Source organism: Tamandua tetradactyla, chromosome 16 (assembly GCF_023851605.1).
Source record: "Tamandua tetradactyla isolate mTamTet1 chromosome 16, mTamTet1.pri, whole genome shotgun sequence".
Lineage (NCBI taxonomy): Eukaryota > Metazoa > Chordata > Mammalia > Pilosa > Myrmecophagidae > Tamandua > Tamandua tetradactyla.
This window is the reverse complement of record NC_135342.1, coordinates 51252334-51264190: the sequence shown is the minus strand read 5'-3', so window position 1 is coordinate 51264190 and position 11857 is coordinate 51252334. Positions and strand designations below refer to the sequence as shown.

Sequence of the window (11857 nt, the reverse complement as noted above, 5' to 3'; positions counted from 1 at the left end):
TCAACATTGTGTTGGAAGTTCTAGCCAGAGCAATTAGACAAGAAAAAGAAATACAAGGCATCAAAATTGGAAAGGAAGAAGTAAAACTCTCACTGCTTGCAGATGATATGATACTATATGTCGAAAACCCTGAAAAATCCACAGCAAAACTACTAGAGCTAACAAACGGGTACAGCAAAGTGGCAGGTTACAAGATCAACATTCAAAAATCTGTAGTGTTTCTGTACACTAGTAATGAACAATCTTAGGGAGAAATCAAGAAATGAATTCCATTTACAATTACAACCAAAAGAATAAAATATTTAGGAATAAATTTAACTAAACAGACAAAAGACCTATACAAAGAAAACTACAAGAAATTGTTAAAAGAAATCACAGAAGACCTAAATAGATGGAAGGGCATGTGATTGGTTTGTTGAGGTTGTCCATTTCTTCTTGAGTCAAAGTTGGTTGTTCATGCCTTTCTAGGAAGTTGTCCATTTAATCTACATTGTTGTATTTATTAGCATAAAGTTGTTCATAGTATCCTGTTATTACCTCCTTTATTTCTGTGGGGTCAGTGGTTATTTCTCCTCTTCCATTTATGAACTTACTTATTTGCATCCTCTCTCTTCTTCTTTTTGTCAATCTTGCTAAGGGCCTATCAATCTTATTGATTTTCTCATAGAACCAGCTTCTGCTTTTATTGATTTTCTCAATTGTTTTCATGTTCATGTTCATGGATTGGAAGACTAAATATAGTTAAGATGTCAATTCTACCTAAATTGATTTACAGATTCAGTGCAATACCAATCAAAATCCCAACAACTTACTTTTCAGAAATAGGAAAACCAATAAGCAAATTTATCTGGAAGGGCAGGGTGCCCCGAATTGCTAAAAGTATCTTGAGGGAAAAAAACGAAGCTGGAGGTCTCACATTGCCTGACTTTAAGGCATATTATGAAGCCACAGTTGTCAAAACAGCATGGTACTGGCATAAAGATAGATATATTGACCAATGGAATCAAATAGAGTGTTCAGATATAGACCCTCTCATCTATGGACATTTGATCTTTGATAAGGTTGTCAAGCCAACTCACCTGGGACAGAATAGTCTCTTCAATAAATGGTGCCTAGAGAACTGGATATTCATATACAAAAGAATGAAAGAGGACCCGTATCTCACACCTTATACAAAAGTTAACTCAAAATGGATCAAAGATCTAAACATTAGGTCTAAGACCATAAAACAGTTAGAGGAAAATGTAGGCAAATAGCTTATAAATCTTATAATTGAAGGCGGTTTTATAGACCTTACACCCAAAGCAAGAGCACTGAAGAAAGAAAGAAATAAATGGGAACTCCTCAAAATTAAACACTGTTGCACATCAAAGAACTTCATCAAGAAAGTAAAAAGACAGCCTATACAATGGGAGACAATATTTAGAAACGACATATCAGATAAAGGTCTAGTATCCAGAATTTATAAGGAGATTGTTCAACTCAACAACAAAAAGACAGCTAATCCAATTACAAAATTGGAAAAAGACTTGAACAGACACTTCTCAGAAGAGGAAATACAAATGGCCAAAAGGCACATGACGAGATGCTCAACTTCCCTGTCCATTAGAGAAATGCAAATCAAAACCACAATGAGATATCATCTCACACCCACCAGAATGGCCATTATCAACAAAACAGAAAATGACAAGTACTGGAGAGGATGTGGAGAAAGAGGCACACTTATTCACTGTTGGTGGGAATGTCAAATGGTGCAACCGCTGTGGAAGGCAGTTTGGCAATTTCTCAAAAAGCTGAATATAGAATTACCGTATGACCCAGCAATACCATTGCTAGGTATCTACTCAAAGGACCTAAGGGCAAAGACACAAATGGACATTTGCACACCAATGTTTATAGCAGCATTATTTACAATTGCAAAGAGATGGAAACAGCCAAAATGTCCATCAACAGACAAGGGGCTAAATAAACTGTGGTTTTAGCCAAAAACAAAAGGACAAATATTGTATGGCCTCACTGATGTGAACTGACATTAGTAAATAAATTTGGAATATTTTGTTGGTAACAGAGACCATCAGGAGATAGAAATAGGGTAAGATATTGGGTAACTGGAGCTGAAGGGATACAGACTGTGCAACAGGACTGAATACAAAAACTCCGAAATGGACAGCACAATATTACCTAACTGTAATACAATTATGTTAAAACACTGAAAGACGCTGCATGTGAGAATGATAGAGGGAGGAGGGCTGGGTCATAAATGAAATCAGAAAGAAAGATAAATGTTAAAGATTGAGATAGTATAATCTAGGAATGACTAGAATGTATAATAATAGTGACTAAATGTACAAATTTTAAAAATGCTTTTGCATGAGAAAGAACAAAGGAATGTCATTATTGCAGGGTGCTGAAAATAAATGGCAATTAATATTTTAAAATGTCACCTTATGTGTGAGACTAAAGCAAAAAATGTTTATTTGGTACAAAATTTATATTTTGACTAATGCATTTCCTAATATAAGTTATGTAGATAGTTTGACTGAATACCATAAGTTCTTGGAATCTCAGGTAGGACATGAGATTTTGTTGGTTCGTCCAGAGTGATGCCCCGATGAATCCCAGAGTGATTCGATCAGTGAGTAGAAAAGTATTTGTAAAGCCCCCTTCGGGGAATGATGAGAACAGGGAGAAATTCAACTTCCCCAAGTTGAATTCTTGATATTCTCACAAGCAGTGTGGACAACCAAAGCTATAGGCTGAGCCCCCAGTCTTGGGGTTCGTTCATATGAAACTTAACCCCACAAAGGATAGGTCAAGTCTACTTAAAATTTAGGCCTAAGAGTCACCCCCAAGAGAACCTCTTTTGTTGCTCATATGGGGCCTCTCTCTCCAGTCAACACAACAAGCAAACTCACCACCCTCCCCCTGTCTACATGGGACATGACTCCCACGGGTGTGGACCTTCCTGGCAACGTGGGACAGAAATCCTAGAATAAGCTGAGACTCAGCATCAAGGGATTGAGAAAACCTTCTCGACCAAAAGGGGGAAGAGTGAAATGAGACAAAGTGTCAATGGCTGAGAGATTCCAAACAGAGTCGAGAAGTTATCCTGGAGATTATTCTTACGCATTAAGTAGATATCACCTTGCTATTCAAGATGTAATGGAGAGGCTGGAGGGAACTGCCTGAAAATGTAGAGTTGTGTTCCAGTAGCCATGTTTCCTAAGGATGACTGAATAATGATATAGCTTTCACAGTGTGACTGTGTGATTGTGAAAACCTTGTGTCTGATGCTCCTTTTATCTACCTTGTCAAGAAACAAGTAGAAGATATGGAATAAAAATAAATAATAGGGGGAACAAATGTTAAAACAAATTTAGTTTGAAATGCTAGTGATCAATGAAAGCGAGGGGTAAAGGGTATGGTAGGTATAATCTCTTTTTTTCTTTTCTGTTTTTGTTTTATTTCTTTTTCTATTGTCTTTTTATTTCTTTTTCTGAATTGATGCAAATGTTCTAAGAAATGATGAATATCCAACTAAGTGGTGATATTGTGAATTATTGATTATATATATTAATGTTTTATTTGGTTTGTTAATTTTTTTTTAATTAATAAATAAATGTTTTTAAAAAGCCAGTCTGTCTCTGGTGTGTTGCATTCTGGCAGCTAACAAACTAGAACAGATACCTTGGTTCAAGAAGGCTGATGAAGTCAGGGTTTCTCTCTCAATTGAGAAGGCAAATGGCAAACACGGTAGGGTTTCTTGCTCATCTGGAAAGGCACATGGTGAACATGGCATCATCTGCTGGCTTTCTCTCCTAGCTTTCTGTTTTATGAAGCTCCCCAGAAGGCGTTTTCCTTCTTCATCTCCAAAGGTTGCTGGCTGGTGGACTCTGCTTCTTGTGGCTATGTTGTTCTGCTCTCTTAGAATCTCCAGCTTTCTCCAAAATGTTTCCTCTTTTATAGGAGGAAACTAATCAAGGCCCACCCGAATGGGTGGAGACACGATTCCACCTAATCCAGTTTAACAACCACTCTTGTTGATTGAGTCACATCTCCAGGGAGATGATCTAATTATAGTCTCAAACATACAGTACTGAATAGGGATTAGAAGAAATGGCTGCCTTTACAAAATAGGATTAGGATTAAAACATGGCTTTTCTAGGGTACATACATCCTTTCAAACCAGCACAAACCAAAAAGTAAAAGATTAATCCATTTGACTGCACTAAATTGAATGTCTGTTCATCCAAAGACAAAAGAAAAAAGTGAAAAGACAAACCACCAAGTGGGAGAACGTATTTACAGTAATAAAACTGACAAAGGAGTAGTATCCAAACTATATAAATATCTCCTACAAGTCAACAAGAAAAAAAAGATGAAAAGTAAAGCCAAGACCAGGACCTGGGTGCAGGCAGCGTATCTGCAAGGTGATGTCAGGAGCAGAAGGGAGGGGCCGGGAACCTCAGGGCCAAGCACAGAAATCTCAGGATCAAGGTGTTTTGGGTCAGTGTTGTGGGGACTGGATTCCTCCAGGGCCTCCTAGACATCTGAGGGGCTCCTTTTGTGAAGGTCAGGAGGCTAGGGGATTTCCCCATCAGCTATTGTCCCTGCCCTCATTCCAGGTTTTTCCACATTGTTGGAGAAGGCCCTGGGGCCAGGTGGACTGTAGAATGGACTGTTGTCTGTGCACGCACAGAACCATCTACCGCCCAGCAGCTGAAGTCAGAGGTGACCAAGGGGATGATCTGGCTACACCTCACCCTTCTGCTACTCCCATTGGCAACCAGCTCCCTGAGCCCACTTTCCTATACTCTCCCTTCATTTCTTTCACCTCTGAACCATAAGCTTTTGCTGCAAACACTTCTCTTCATCCTGTCCCCTCTCCAACTCTATTCAACATCAAGGTCAAGACATCCCTTCTCATAGGAAACTGCCCTGCCCGCCACCCACCCCACCCAGGCAGGGTTGGATCTCACACCCTGCCCTAACACCCCGCCTCAGGAAGCGGCCAAGCCCACAGGCTCTGGGCCTCCAGGGAGGGTTGTGTTCCTGCAGCCCCAGCTCCTGAGGTGACAGAGCAAGGCCAGGAGCTGACTGAGACCAGAGGCTCCAGCTGCTGGGAACGCTTGATGGAAAGTATAGTGGTATCCTTGTTCTTAACTTATCCTACACCAAGAAACGTGGGGAGGAGCAGAGAAAGGGGGTGGCCTAAGAGGCCAGTGGGCTCAAATAAGAGGGTATTGGCCGTGACCCTAGTGGGTGGAAGTGTAACCTGGCACCCTTTCCCATTGTCTTTCTAGGAGCAACACAAGCCTCCCAGTACTTTTTTAAACCCAAAGACCTTCTCCACATAAGACAAATTGAATTTCCTGCCTATCCAAGGGATAGGGTCCTTGAAGGCTAATGCAATGAAAAATAAAAATGAAATGTGACACTTTTGTACCCCCAATTATGCCCACATAGATTACACTATGTCATCACTGCCTGGTACGTCTCTGGTCCTCAACACACAGAGAGCTCAGAGAGGGTAGGCACTGCATCTCCTTCCTGCATATGGTACCCCATGGATGAGAAAGGCTTGGTTCAACCTAGGAGCTCAGTACATGCGGGATGGATGGATGGATGGATGGATGGATGAAGGGACAAATAGATAAATAAAGGCATAATGGACAGATGGGCAGCCAGACATTAGGATGGAAAGGTGGATGGGGATATAGACAGAGAGGTAGACCAATGGATAGTCAGATGGATGGATGTTTGAAGGGATTAATGAATAGATAGACAGAGAGATAGAAGTTGAAGGAATAGTGATTGGATGCACAGACAGAAGAATGAATGGATAAACAGATGAGTGAATGGACAAAGACACAAATGGATGGATAGATGGATGGATGAATAGACCAATACTCAAATAGGCAATTGGATATAAGAATGATAGACTGCCTGATGGATGGACAGAATCTCCAATTTTCTTCTGTAACAGAGCAGGGAGAGCCAAGTGAGGCTCAAACACACTCTTGCTGGAAATGTTCCATCTCCCAGGACACAGCGAAGCAAGCAGTCTCCACTGCTGACTGCAAGCCACCTGCAGGCCCTGGGACCAGGTAGGAAGGCAGAAGAGGCCAGCCCTGGCCCTTGGTGGTGACCGTAGAAATGACCACTCCAGAACCTGGCTTGGCTGCTCTGCCTATGCCCATTTGGAAGTGAGCAGCCCTCAGCTTCACCCCAGACCCTGACCTCTGGCTCCGAGGCTAAGGCTCCCATCAGAATGTTCTTTGACACTGTTCACCCCACCTGTTGGGGTATGCCATGTGTCAGACCAGGGATCCACTCATCCACTGGAGGGTCTGCGTTTGTCCAAACTCTGATAGAGAGAGCCACTGAGGACATCCCTGGGGAGCGATCCATGGCAGCCTACAATTAAGAATCATTTAGCATGTATGACCTGGGGCCAGACCACTCACTCTTTCTCTTCCTTCACACCAATCCTTGAAGCAACAACTAGGACAGCACCCATTTATAGTTGAGGAAACTAAGTCTCAGAGAAGCCCCTATGGATTCACAATACCATTCCTGAGCCAATTACAGGTGTAAACATCTCTTCCCAGCTTTGACATGTCTCATCACTTGCTTGAAGTTGTGTCTTGGTGTATTAGTTTGCTAAAGCTACTGAAATACAATATACCAGAATGGAATGACTTTTTAACAGGGTATTTGCTACATTACAAGTTTACAGCTCTAAGTCCATGAAAATGCCCAAATTAAGGCACCAACAAAGGGTTAACTTCACTCAAGAAAGGATGATGCCATCCGGAACACCTCTCTCAGCTGGGAGGGCATGTAGCTGGCATCTGCTATCCCTTGCTCCTGGGCTCTGTTGCTTTTAGCCTCTATTTCCTGTGGGGGTTCCTCACTTGGCGTCTCCAGAGCTGGATTTCATCCCTTGGCTTCCCTTGACTCTCTCTGGGTACTGGCTAGCTTAGCATCTCATGGGAATGCATATGGAAATACCCGCTGGGCCCTGCATCTCCAAATGTCTGGCTGGGTCCCTTGTTGGCTCTGTCGTTTCTGTTCTCCAGGTGTCTGCACCTGAGATTTCTCCACAATGTTTCCCCTTTTAAAGGACTCTGGTAAACTAATCAAGACCCACCTTGAATGGGTGGAGTCACAGCTCCATCTAATCAAAAGGCCACACCCACAACTGGGTTTGTCACATCTCCATGGAAGTAATCTAACCAAAAAATCACACCCACAATTGTGTGTGTCACATCTCCATGGAAACAATTCAGTCCAAGGTTTCCAGACCTAAACATAGGTCTGCCCCACAAGATTGGATCGGGATTAAAACATGGCTTTTCTGGGTACACAATCAATTCAAACCAGCACATTCGGTTAGCAAGAATTATTGTTTTTACTACAGTCAGTTATAGCGATCTTTTCATCATATTTATAACTTTTTTGCATATATTCAGAATCTTTTTCTTATGAGGAGGTCAGAAAGATACTAACCTATATTTTCTTCAAACATAAACGAAATTGTGCTTCTAGTAGGTTTTAACCTCTCTGGGACTAATTCTTACATTTACTGTAAGAGAGCTACCAACCCAACTCCACTTTTTACCCCATGCAAAACCAATTTCACCAGCCCTGTGTATTAAACAGTCCCTTGTTCGCCACTGATCTGCCATGCTTCAGCTGTCATATAGCAAGATTCTACATATGGCTCCATTTGTTTCTAGGCTCCCTTTTCTCATCCCTTAGGCAATTTGTCTATCTCTGAGACAGTTTTCCAAGTATATGGGGATTTTTTAAATTATATCATTGGTAGTACCCTTGAACTTCATTGCAATGTAATCAGTGAATATGCTCTGTGAAATTTTTGAAGCTTGTTTTTCAATCCAGTGTCATTTTTTTCCAGTGGCTTAAATCAACCATTTTATTTTGCTCATAAATTAGTGGATCAGGAAGACAGGAAGAGCTCATCAGGGCAGTTCTTATTTGCAATCTCTCATGCAGTTGAAGCCAGCAGTTGGACAGAGCTGGATCATCTAAAGATTCAACTGGGCCGAACATCCAGTCTGGCTCTTTCTAACAGCTGGCAGTTGATGCTCCTAACCAGAGTGCCTAGACATGGCCTCTGTAGCATGGCAGTCTTAGGGGAGTTCACACGTCAGCTGGCTTTCCCCAGAATAAGCAAACCAAGAGGGCCGGGTGGAGGCTGCATGGTCTTTTCTGATCTAGCCTTGGCAGTCACATAGTGTGGTAGTTAAGTTCCGGTGTCAACTTGGCCAGGTGATGATGCCCCCTTGTTCTGTTTCTGTGTCATTCGTTTTTTTAAAAAGGGCCATGAGTGTGTCAGAAGAATCTGATAGACTGCAGAATTCAGTTTATGCCTGTTTTAGTTTCCAAGCTGCCAGAATGCAACATACCAGAAACCAAATGGCTTTTCAAAAGGGGAATTTATTAAGTTATAAGTTTACAGTACTAAGGCCATGAAAATGTCCAAATTAAGGCACCAACAAGAGGTTACCTACACTGAAGGAAAGCTGATGAAGTTCGCTGTTTCTCTCTCATCTGGAAAGACACATGGTGACGTCTGCTAGCTTTCTCTCCAGCCTTCTTCAATGGCTTGCCCAGGGCTCTGTCCATTCTGTTGGTTCTCTTGGCTCTGGTGGTTCTAAAGCTTTTTCCAAAATGTTTCCCTTTTAAAGGGCTCCAGTAAACAACCCCACCTTGAATGGGTGGAGACATGTCTCCATGGAATCCATCTAATCAAAAGTTACCACCCACAGTTAAGTGGATCATATCTCCATGGAAACAATAAAAAGGTCCCACCCAGTAATACTGAATGAGGATTAAAGGACATGGCTTTTCTGGGGGTACATTATAGCTTCAAACCAGCACAATGTACCATAGAACAAGCTGGTTACTTGAGTTGGTCAAATCTTCTATATATTGGCTAATTTTTTCAACTTGACTTATCCACAATTAAAAGAGGCATTAAAATATTCCATGCTTATGGTAGATTTATCATTTTCCCTTATTCTATCAATTTTTTAAAGTCAGATTTACTGAAGGAAATTTACATGCAACAGAATTCATTTTTCAGATGACAAAGATACTTGTTAATTATTGTCAAAGACAGTGCTGACAAAGACAGTTATTAATCACTGTCAATTGCCACTATTAAAATATATATTTCATCATCTGAAAAAGTTCCTTTATGACAGATTTAAGACAGTGCCAGATAAACAAAATCTGAGGGGGTTTGTCACCACTAGACCAACCCTACAAAAGATGCTAATGAGAGTTCTGCAGGTTGAAAGGAAAGGTCAATAGACAATAGATCAAAGCCACATGAAGAAATAAATATCTCTAGTGTGGACAATGACAAGGATAAATATAAATGCTGCTGTTATTGTATTTTTGGCTTGTAGCCCCATTTTTATTTCCCACAGAATCCAAAAGGCAAATGCATAAAATGTAATGATAAATCAGTGGTTTGGGACTTACGATGTATAAACACGTAATCTGTGACAATAACTTAATAAAAGTGAGGGGGTGAAGGGGCCTAGGAACATGGTTTGTGCATACTATTGAAGGTCAGTTATTATCAAAGATTCAGGATGTTATATTTAAGCCACATCATAATTACATAGAAAATATTGACGAATATGCAAGCAGAAATTAGGGACAGGAGTAGTGGTTGCCAGGGCCTGGAGGCAGGGGGATGGGGTATTAATGCATAAAATGGGGCAGGGTTTCTGTTTGGGGCAACAAGAACAATCTGGTAATGGGTGGAGGTAAGGGTGGGGTGACACTGAAAGTGATGAATCCACTGAATGGTATTCTTGGGAGTGGCTGAGATGGGAAAGCTTATGTTGCGTATATGTTTAAGATTAAAAATAGAAGAAGAAACAACAACTAAAGAGACAATGACAATTAAATGCAATACACAATCCTAGATGGAAGGGAAGAGAGAAGGCTCAAAGGGACATTATTGGGACATGAAAAAACATGGAATGTCAATTGTAAGCTTTATATCAATGTTAAATGTATTGAATTTGATAATTGCACTTAAGGTGGTTACATAAATGAATATCTTCTTCTTAGGAAATGTACATGCAGTATTCAGTGTTCAAAGAGCACGATGTCTACAACCTACACTCAAGTGTTCATAAAATGGGTTGCTAAATAGACAGACAGATGGACAGACAGAGAAAAATAGAGGGATAGATAGAAAGATATGGCAAATGTGGCAAAGTATTAGAATTGGTGAATCTGGATTATCTGGAGGGTAGAGGTATGTTGGAGATCTGTGTATGTCGCATTTTTCTAATTGTGTTGTAAGCCTGAAAGTGTTTCAAAATCAAAAGTTTTAAAAAATATTTTTCCATAAACCTGACAAAGATGACCTCAACCAGGTGATCATGATGAAAACCAACAGTGATGAGCCAGGTATCCTTGCTATGATGGGATGAGAATGCACTTTGACCTTTGTGCTCTTTCTCCCCAAATGAGTATACCCAATCGAATCATAAGGAAAACATCAGACAAATCCAAATTGAAGGATAGAAACAAAATACCTACCAGCCCTCCTCAAAGATGTCAAGGTCATCAAAAACAGGGGAAGTCTGAGAAATGGTCACAGTCAAGAGGAGCCGAAGGAGACAGGACAACTAAATGTGATGAGGTGTACCGGAGGGGACCCTGGATCAGAAGAAGGACGTTGGGGAAAAGGACACAATCTGAACTAAGTGTGGACTTTGGTTAATAATAATACATCAATATCAGTCCATTATGTGTAACGAATGTTCAGTTCTAATGTAAGACGCTAATAATAGGGGAACATGCAAATGGGGTAGATGCAAACTATTTTTGCAATTTGTCTGTAAATCTAAAATTATTCTAAAATGAGCAGTCTAATTTTAAAAAATATTCCCTTATAACTGGCCAGTTTAATCCATTTATATTTATTATAATTACTGATATATTTTGATTTTTTTGTACCATTTTGCTTTTTTATTTCTAATAGACACACTCTTTCTATGTTTCCTTTTTCTCCTTTTCCCTTTCTTTTTCTGAGTTTCCTATCACTTTTCTGTACTGGTCTGAAATGTGTATACATCCTTTTTTTTTTTAAGTGGTTACCTTTAAAAGTTTACCATATACATTTAATTAGCAATACCTATTGTTAAACAATATCTTGTTAAACAATATCTTGACCCTCCTTTCCCCCCTAAGGCAAGGACTTTAAGACAGTTTACCTATTTTATCCCTTCTGAACTACATACTATTGTCCAACATCTCAAATGTGTCTCTCTTTAACTCCAAAAATAAGACATTGCTGTATAACATAGATGATTTTATTATTATTATTATTATTACTGGCTTGGTGTTTATGTATCACTGAGCTCACCATTCCTTCTTACATCTCAGACTGGCTTTCCGGAATCATTTTCCTTCTTGAATGACATCTTTTGCAAGTCCCCTTGGAGGATTCTCAGCTTTTTTTCTTTTTTTGACTTGTAAATGTTCAAAAGAAATCTATTTTTTTTCTTTCTGTCTTGGTTCTTGGAAGGTAATTTTGCTGGACATAATTCTGTTTATTTGCTTTCATTACCTTAAAGATGTTTTTCCTCTCTTTTAGATTCTGTTGTTGTTTTGATGCATCAGCTCACGCTCTGGTGTCCTTTTGCAGATGTTCTATCCTTTGGCAGTCTGAGATTTCATTACAGTGAGTGTAAGCATGGATTTCTTTTTATTTAACAAGCTTGAGATATTTTGTGTCTCCTGGTTCTGTGGACCAATGTTTTTCATCATTTCTAAAAAAATTGCAGCATTTGTATCTTCA

The 11857-nt window shown here is 40.1% G+C and overlaps 1 long non-coding RNA gene across 3 annotated transcripts; it reads left to right on the top strand.

Annotated features, from left to right (window-relative positions):
• Positions 1-5495: 5495 nt before the first annotated feature.
• Positions 5496-10796, top strand: LOC143660322 (uncharacterized). Of its 3 annotated transcripts, none has more exons than XR_013163955.1 (3): positions 5496-5530; positions 5987-6107; positions 10525-10796. It is a non-coding gene; the product is annotated as an uncharacterized LOC143660322 (long non-coding RNA). The 3 variants fall into 3 exon arrangements; XR_013163956.1 differs by lacking the exon at positions 5496-5530 and adding an exon at positions 5536-5559; XR_013163953.1 differs by lacking the exon at positions 5496-5530 and adding an exon at positions 5536-5602.
• Positions 10797-11857: the final 1061 nt, after the last annotated feature.